Below are 9,711 nucleotides of genomic sequence, written 5' to 3'. Positions count from 1 at the left end.
ATATTCTAAAACAATCTATTGTGTGAGTATTCATACATATAAATAATTTAATGTGAAATTGGTAAAAAGAAAAACATTAAAATTTTTATGGGAAAATTGTTTGCTTTTGACATACAAAATATTTAGGGGTAAGTTTTTTCTGTATGGAAAATCTACTAAAAATTTGCCAAGAAAAATTATCATTTTGGCAAATAAATAAGTTCAGTATATAAAATCTAGCTCTTAAATATAAAAAATTTCGAGGAACTAGAATAGATTAGATTTTTGCGAAAATTAAAATTAGTAGTAGAAAAAGTACTTTTTTCATATAAAGATCCAAATAGTTAAAACTTTGTTAAAAAATACAATTCTTAACGTATTTAAAAAAAAATATGTGAAAAACTACTAATATTTCAAAAAATTAAAAAAAGTAGTAGAAAAGTACTTTTTTAACAAAGTACCAAATTTTGATAAACTGAACGAAAAATTTTTTAAAACCTAAATAATACGAAAAAAAAAGTATTTTTGTAAGTTTCATATAATTTAAAATAGTAGTAGAATAAGTACTTTTAGAACAAAAGATATAATTTAAGGGAAATTTAAAGAAAAAATAAGAAACTTAAAGAAAATGTAGTAGTAGATAAAGCATGTTTTTATATAAAGTGACAAATTGTAAGTTATTTAAAAATTTTGGAAAAAAAATAAGTAATATTTCATAAAATTAAAAAAGTAGTAGAAAAGTACTTTTTATATAAAGTACCAAATTTTGGAAAACTAATTGAAAAATTAGTGTAAATCTTACATAACACGAAAAAGTTTAGTATTTTCCATGTTTCCCTTAAGAAAAAATACTTTTTATATAAAAAGATATAGTTTAGGGGTGACTTAAAGAAAAAATAAGAAAATGATGACCCAAATTATATAACATCGAGCATAAGAAAGAGTAATTTTTATAGAACAATTAATGGAATAAATGTTTAAAACTAGAGTAAAAAATACAAATCTTTAATGTATTTAACCATTTCTGTAAAGAAGTAGTGACATTGCTTTGAATTAAAAAAAGTAGTAGAAAAGTACTCTTTAAATAAAGTATTACAATTTTAAAACTTGAGTAAAATATACAAATCTTTAAGAATTTCTGTAAAAAAATAGTCATATTGCTTTGAATTAAAAAAGTAGTAGAAAAGTACTTTTTAAATAAAGTACTAAAATTTGGAAAACTAAACAAAAGGTGGTTTAAGGCTTAAATAATATAAACAAATATTTTACTTCATGTTCCATACAATTGAAAAAAAAGTAGTAGAAAAAGTAATTTTTGTTAAAAGGCTATTAAGAAAGAAAATCCTTACTTATTAAAAAAAGACACAAATTATGTAAAATCGAAGGTAATAAAAACAAAAGTATTCTTCATAAAACTATTGAACTTAGTTACAATTATTATAAAATTAGTAGTAGAAAAAGTACCTTTTTCATATAAAGGCCGTTAACATTTATGAAACACATTTTGATAAAATTAAAATCATTTCTTAATGTGTCTTTTATAAAATAGTAGTCATATTGCCTTAAATAAAAATAGTAGTAAAAAAGTACTAAAATTTGGAACAATAGTCGAAAAATCGCTTAAAACTCAAATATTACGAGTACAAAAAAATCAAGCTTCTTTCATGTTTCATATAATTTAAAAAGGTAGTAGAAAAAGTATATTTTGATAAAGTAAAAAGTAGAAATGTTTACTTATTTAAAAAATACATAAATTATGTAAACCCAAAGAATGTAAAAGGTCCTTTTTATAAAACTATTGGACATTATAAAATTAGTAGTAGAAAAAGTACTTTTTTATATAAAGTCCTAAATGGTTAAAACTTGAGTAAAAAACAAAGTTTTTAAGAAATTTAATAGTTTCCATAAAAAAAATTTTGTCATATGCTTTGAACTAAAAAAAAGTAGTAGAAAATTAAACAAAACATTCCTTATTACTTAAACAATATTAAAAAAAAACAATTTTTATGTTTTATATAATTTCAAAAGGTAGTAGAAAAAGTACTTTTTGATAAAAAGAGATAAGAATAAGAAAATCTTTACTTATTATTGCAAAAGACAAGAATTATACAAAAAGGAGCTTTCTATAAATAAATTTAAACGCTTCTATTAATTTCATAAAAATAAACAAACAGTAAAAATGTACTTTTAATAAAGAGTACCAAATTTTCATAAAATATATAAAAATCATTTAAAATTTAATAATATGAAAAAATCGTTTATTTTTCATGTTTCATATAATTTAAAAAAAGGTAGTAGAAAAAGTACTTTTTTCTACTACTATTTTAAATTACGCAAAACTTTTAAAAATTAGTTATTTTTCGTATTATTTAAATTTTAGACAATTTTTTATTAGTTTTTCAAAATTTGGTACTTTATATAAGAAGAACCTTTCTACTACATTTTTTATTTTATGAAATATTCTTGCTTTTTCATAGATATTTTTAAAAACTATAAAATTTGTATTTTTTAACAAAATTTTTTACTACTAATTTTAAATTTAAGTTAAAAAAAAATTTGGTGAAAATAAATAATTAAGCATCAATTTCAAAAAAAACTAAAATTAATTAAGAATTTTTGAAAAATTAAAGAAAAATGTACAAATTGTATAATATTTGAGTAGTTAAAAACCTTTTTATAAAACAAATGAAGGCATTTCAAAAATAGTAGTAGAAAAAGTACTTTTTTCATGAAATTACCTAAATCTTATATTATTATTAACAAGTTTAAAATAAATCATGTAAACACCATTTTTACATTTTCTTCATTACTTTCACCTAGTTGTTAAATCTTAAAAAACAGAATTTTAAATCTCAAAAGTAAGAAAAATATCTGCTGTCACCTTAGTTAATGACAGCTGTCATTGGCAAAACAAGCCTTCCAGAACAAGAATATAAAACAAGATTAACAAATTGTAAATGTTAAAGATTTTGTTCAACCCTTTACATTATTCTTTTATCACACAAACAAAAGCCCCCCAGTAAACATTCCTTGACACACTGCTGCAGTAAGTAACACAAAACAGCCTAAAGGGGAGAACCAGTTCAATTTACAAAAAAAAACTGTATTAAAATCTATTTAAAAAGGGGGAGACAATAAAAAACACTGCAACAAATGTCATTAAAATAAATATAACTTGAAAAATAAAAGAAATCAAGACATGAAATTTGCAATTTTTATGATTTTTTCAACTCTCGTTTTTATTTTTTTTCTGCTTATGAAAAGGGAAACTTGCATGAGTAATAAGCAATATTTTTTTCTTTTTATTTTAATACAGATGCAATATTCAAATACTAAAGAGAGAGAAAGAGGTTGAATGACCTGGGTTAACATAAAAATCAATGGGTTATTGCAAAATATTAAAAAAAAATATATTAAGGGTTGTTTAATGCATTTCATTTTAAATTAATATAAAAAAAGAATTGCTATGAGTTCAATTGTATAAATGTGATTTTCTTTTTATCATTTGTCAGGAGTTTAAGGTTTTAACATGTAATTTAATTAAACTACTAGTTAACTACTCTACTAGTTAGCATTTTAAAATAATATTAATGAATGGTTTTCTTGACATAACAACATCATAATACAATTCTTATGTAAATAAAACAATACAAATCATAATTGATGAATTGTAGGGATTTTTGCCATATTGTTAGAAAAACTCAAGTAACTTTATGTTTGAATAACCCTTTTCTTTATTTCATTATTTGTTTTCAATCTATCATTGTGGCATTCCTTTAAACCCATTCACATCACAAGTCTGTAATCAAGGTTTCCCTTTTTCAATATTTTTACATGAGTACATTTCCAATGTCTGTCATTATAGGCAATTTTGTTGTCAATATTCCTGCCAATTGTCCTGCCCGGCCCCAGCCTTTAGAAATGCTTGCACTATGTTTGTTTTGTTGAATTCATCATTGGCTGTATTGTATAGAGTTATTTTTAGTAATTACACTTATTTGACAATTTTGCACGCTTTTCTATTTTATAATTACTTACTTCAGTTTTCTATGGTGGAATAGTCCTGCAGTGGTTAGTTTTAGCTGCCGGGTGGCATTTTATTTGGTTTTGTGACAAATTATCATCTAAAAACCTAAGTAAATTGCCAATAATCTATTGGTTGTGTTGGGGTCTATAAGTTAGGGGTTTCGATAAGGGAATGAAAAGGAATTTTAAATGGGAGATGTAGGAAATTGTGAAACTATAATCAAATGTTGGGAAAATTTTGTTAATAAAATATATTTCCGTGAGGAAATTTCCGTGAAATTTATTTCGGTGCTTTCCTGTTTGGTGAAAAAATGTGAAAAATAGATTTTATTTTTTTATTGTGGAATTGAATGAAATTGATTTCAACTGAAAATTCTCTTAATTTTTCGATTAAAAATTAATGGAATTGATCTGAGCAAAAAAAATTTTTGTTAAAATTGGGTGGAATATTTTTCGATGAAAAAATGTGTGAAATATTCGTAGAAAATTCTATTAATTTTTCGGTTGAAAATTATTATAGTGCAAAAATGATGATTTTATTTTAAAGTGATAAATGCATGATATTGATATCAGTAAAAAAATTTAAGTGAAATTGGGTGAATCGATTATAAAATAGTGAATATTTTTCGGTGAAAATTTATTTCAATGAAAAATATGTAGTGAAATTGTTATAATTATTTTTAGATGAATAAACTGTGTGTTGCTTATTCTTTTAATTTTGCACTGAAATATTATTTTAATAAAAACAATTTGTTGAAATTTTTGCGAATTTGTTTTCGGTGAAATTGGGTGATTTTTTTTGACGAATTGAAAATTTTTCGGAGAAAATTTTATTTTTAATAAAACTAGGCTGTGTTGAATATTATATACCTTTCACAAAAGTAAAAAATAATTAGTGAAAAAATGTGGTGAACAAAAATTGTATCTTTAAAAAAATTTTGGTGAAAAATCGAGGTAGGCGCCATTTGTGGGCCGATTATATCGATTTTAAATTTACATCTCTTTTCGGTGAAAATTAGTGAAATATCTTATCGATGAAAGAATTTTGTAATGTTAAAAATGGGTGTAAAAAAAATTAAGTGAAAATTGGATGAACATTTTTTTCGCGTAAAATTTTTCGCAGAAAATTCTCTTAATTTTTCGGTTAAAAATTATTTCAGTGAAAAATTGATGATATAATTTTAAGTAAGCAAACAAAATTTAAGGAATGATAAAATCGTGAAAATTTTTCGGAGAACATTTTTTTTTAGAGAAAAACATTTAGTGAAATAAAATTTCACAAAATTTTTAAATTTTTTAGATGAATAAATTGTTGGCTGTTTATTTTCTTTGTATTACAGTGAAATATTATTTTAATATAAAAATGGGTGAAAATGTGTCGAAATTGTTTTCGGTGAAATTGAGTGAATTTTGTTGATGAACAATATAAGTGAAATATTCCTTGATCAGAACAAATAAGAGCGAAATATTTTGTTTTTTTGGTGAAATTTTTTTCGAACTGAAGATTTTTCGGTGAAAATATATTTCAATGAAATCGTGTTAAAATTTGGTGAACAACAATTTTAGCCTAAAAAAAAATTTTGAGAAAAAAAATTCAGTGAAATTTTTTTTCGATAAAAAATTTAAAAATTTTTAAACAAATAATAACTTAAAATTTGGTGAAAAACAATTTTAGTCTGAAAAAAAAATGTTGAGAAAAAAAATTCAGTGAATTTTTTTTTCGATAAAAAATTTTAAAATTTTTTAAAGGTTTTTTATTAAAAAAATTTTTGGCTGATAATTCAATTAAATTTTCGGTGAAGAATTAATTATGGTAAAATGGATTTCAAGAAAAAAATGTTAAAATTTATTTGAACACTAAAAATGTGGTGAAATTTGTTTAATATTTTTCGATGAAAAAATGAAGTATATTTTTCTTCAATTTTCGGGGAAAGTTTATTTCATTAAAAAAAGTTTTGGAAAAAATTCTATAAAAAAATTATAATAAATATTGAAATAAAAATATAAAGATGAAAATATAGTTTAGTGAAAAATGTTGGTAAATTATTTGTCTACACACAAAGAAAAAATATAGTTGTACATGTTTACTAGAACAATTGCAACATTTTTACAAGTATATTAACAATATTATAGACACAGTAAATATTTATATAATTGTCGTAACCATTATATGGTAAAGTTAAGAATCATGTTCATGATGAATAATTAAACCATAATATGTTGTGCTCAGATTACGATATCCATAAGGCGAAAACAATATAATATGGTAAATCCTTCATCATGAAAATGCAATCATATATATGATAGCTACAATCATGTGAATCGTAAATTTACCATATTATGGTTACCACAATCATACAGTGACCATAATATTTTTAAAAAACTTATAAAAATGTTGAAATTGTTCTAGTAAACATGTAAAAAATATATTTTGTTCGATGAAAAAATTTTTAAAAAATATTCTCTTATATTCCCTTTTCTTTTCGGTGAAATTGTATTTCTGTGAAAACATCTGGTGAAAAGTTGAAATTTTTTTTTATATTTTTCAACAAAAATGGGAAAAATAAATTAAAAAAAAATAGTTTTCAATAAAAAAATGTTGGTAATTTTTTTTTTTAAATTCATTCTAAAATATTGGAATTTAAATTTAAAATAAAATTTTGGCAGACATTTTTTTATCGAAAAAAAATAAATTTCGGTGCAAATATTTAGGTTTGAATCGAAATTTCTTTTGAGAATTTTTAGTTCGATTTCTACAATAGAGCAATACGATATTATAATTTCTCAAAACCTTAAATTACCCAGAACTTTCTTCCCAAAACAACTGGGGAAGATTGACTTCTATGGCAAAACTCTACCCCTAAATTTGGCTAATTTCCCTAGTATTCAATATTCATTTGACTGCGTCATTTTCTTTCCTTTTTTTGTTCGTACCATTCAAATGTTAAATTAACCTCATCAGAGTAGTTAGTGGTCATGTCCAATGCACACTTAAGTACTTTTTATTTAATTTTTTTTGTTGGTATAGAAATCACGTCCATTTCAGTTTTTTGTCTTCTAACTTCAATTTTCGTCTTGTTTTTTTAGTTAAACCTTGATTTCTAGTATTTTCTTTACTTTTCGTTTTCTACATGACTTGATTTTGAAGTGGTTGATTTCTGTGGAAAATTCTTTGAATTTTTCTTGATTTGTATGGGTTTTAGTGTATTTTGCATTCAATATATTTTGTAATTATGTACGAATTGTTGATTTTTAACTGTCAGTTTTGTTTGTTTTGTGATTTGATTAGAGGGTAATTTTCTTTACAGCTTTTTTTCATTGCTTTTTTTTAGGGGGGTAAAAAGTATTTTAAATTTTAATGATATATTTGTTTTTCTAAAAGTTCAATTACATAATTGATTTTTATGTATAAAAGTAGATTTTGTGTAATTTTTCCGTGAATGTAACAGAAATTCATTGAATTGTTAGGAATGAAAGAGGGTCGTAAGTTGTTTGAATGTATGGAATAGGATTGTCTTGAACTATGTAGGAATTACCTTCTCATTACAGGATAATTGTTTACCTTTAAACTGTTAAGGCAAGCTGGAAATGTTGAATGTTGTGGTTAAACAATTTTTGATTTTTTTAAAGAAGTAGAGAACTCGACTAAACTTTTCTAAGAAACTTAAAATTTTATTTCAAGGTTTATTAGTTTAAAACAGTGTTCTGCACTCATATCCACCAGGAGCCGTAAATAATGCGAATCTCATGAAATTTTATACAAATTATCAAATAAGAAACAAAAAACCTAGGAGATCAGAATACAAGGGATCATCATCCATATTCCTTTTATGCCGACCACTGGTTTAGAAGGTCAATGGTCTTTCTGAATTAGAAAAGGATGTGTGAGCTCTTGACCCCAAAATCCATGAGTTTCGAAACAGTACCTCTTAGCACATTGATTATATGCTGAGAAATGACCACTTAGAAATTAATTTGAGAAAGAGAAGAAAGACAGATCTCGTGGTTAATTTTATTGAGTTAAAGGACATGCTTATAATTCATTAGTAAACCAAACACACTTGCTTTTTCCTATCTACCTTACAAAATTAAAGTTAATTAAGTGACATTAACTAAACATATGACAATTAGAAAATTAACTTTATTTATCCTAAGGGAGAACACAAAAAAACAGGACCTTTTTGACAGGTTACCAAATCAAATGAAAATTCTGACAAACTAATGATAATTAAGGTTGGAAAACAGCACCTGTGCTTGGCGTAAGGTGCTGACATAAAAGCGTAAAAATCAAAAAATCAACACATTCGAATAATGAAAAAAAAAAACAACAGCTGCAATATAATAAATGATTTGTGGTTATTTTTTGTCTTAAAAAAACTTATACAATTATTGACAGTTTTTTGAAATAACATTATTAAGCTGGTTATTTTATATGAAATACTAATAACTAAAGGTGGTTTAAGGAAAAAGGTCATTAAATTTAACGCCTGGCTTGATTATATCAAGAATCAAAAGTATAATTAGACTATTAATTGTGAAAGACAAATAACGGTTATAAAATCAATTTAATGTGAACATACGGTTCATTAACACAATCATGCTAAGAAAGTAATTTGACTATTTTAATTAAATCTATATTACTAGGAATGATATTAGCATAATTAATTAGCCAAATATATTAACTCCTAGAAACATAAAGTAGATAAAATTCAGCATTTTTCCATTTTTGTAATAACTTCAATAATAAGTTAAATTTATACTTATTTTTCATTCAAATCACTGCTTTATAGAATTATTTAAGAGTCTAGCAAGTCTTTAAAAAAATCCTGAAAGTGCATTTAATCTATTTTTCAAGAGATGCAGTTACAAAAATTAAGAATTTTTATTAAAGATTTCTGTTCATTTTGATCTGATAAATTATGACCATGATTTAACAAAATTTGTATAAATATTTTTTAAATAATACGCTTTCATCACATTATCAGCTTAAGCATATCTATTGTTGTTTATTTATATATGTAATAGAATTTTTTTTAACAAAATCTGCTGTTGTTATTAAAAAATAGAAATAAGCTTCCCCGCATGCAAACATCTGTTGTATTTAAATGACTTGAAAGATCTTTATAAACATGAACCGGCAGCAAACACCCCATCATACACCCAACCGACACTTAATAAATTACTTACTGTTGAAAAGCCTACAGTGGAGATTATAAATATTCGTATTATAACAAAAATAAATTTGTGAAAATAATAATATCTTTGGGCTGTTTAGCTGAACTAGTTCAGTTCAGGTGCTATTTCAGTTCTAGTTCAGGTTCTAGTTCAGGTTCTAGTTCAGGTTCTAGTTCAGGTTCCAGTTCAGGTTCTAGTTCAGGTTTTAGTTCAGGTTTTAGTTCAGGTTCTAGTTCAGGTTCTAGTTCAGGTTCTAGTTCAGGTTCTAGTTCTAGTTCAAGTTCTATTTCAAGTTCAGGCTTTAGTTCAGGTTCTAGTTCAGGTTCTAGTTCAGGTTCTAGTTCAGGTTCTAGTTCAGGTTCTAGTTCAGGTTCTAGTTCAGGTTCTAGTTCAGGTTCTAGTTCAGGTTCTAGTTCAGGTTCTAGTTCAGGTTCTAGTTCAGGTTCTAGTTCAGGTTCTAGTTCAGGTTCTAGTTCAGGTTCTAGTTCAGGTTCTAGTTCAGGTTCTAGTTCAGGTTCTAGTTCAGGTTCT

Source organism: Calliphora vicina, chromosome 3 (genome assembly GCF_958450345.1).
Source record: "Calliphora vicina chromosome 3, idCalVici1.1, whole genome shotgun sequence".
In the NCBI taxonomy this organism is placed as follows: Eukaryota; Metazoa; Arthropoda; class Insecta; order Diptera; family Calliphoridae; genus Calliphora; species Calliphora vicina.
The sequence above is the reverse complement of the archived record's forward strand: the minus strand, read 5'-3'. Positions refer to the sequence as shown.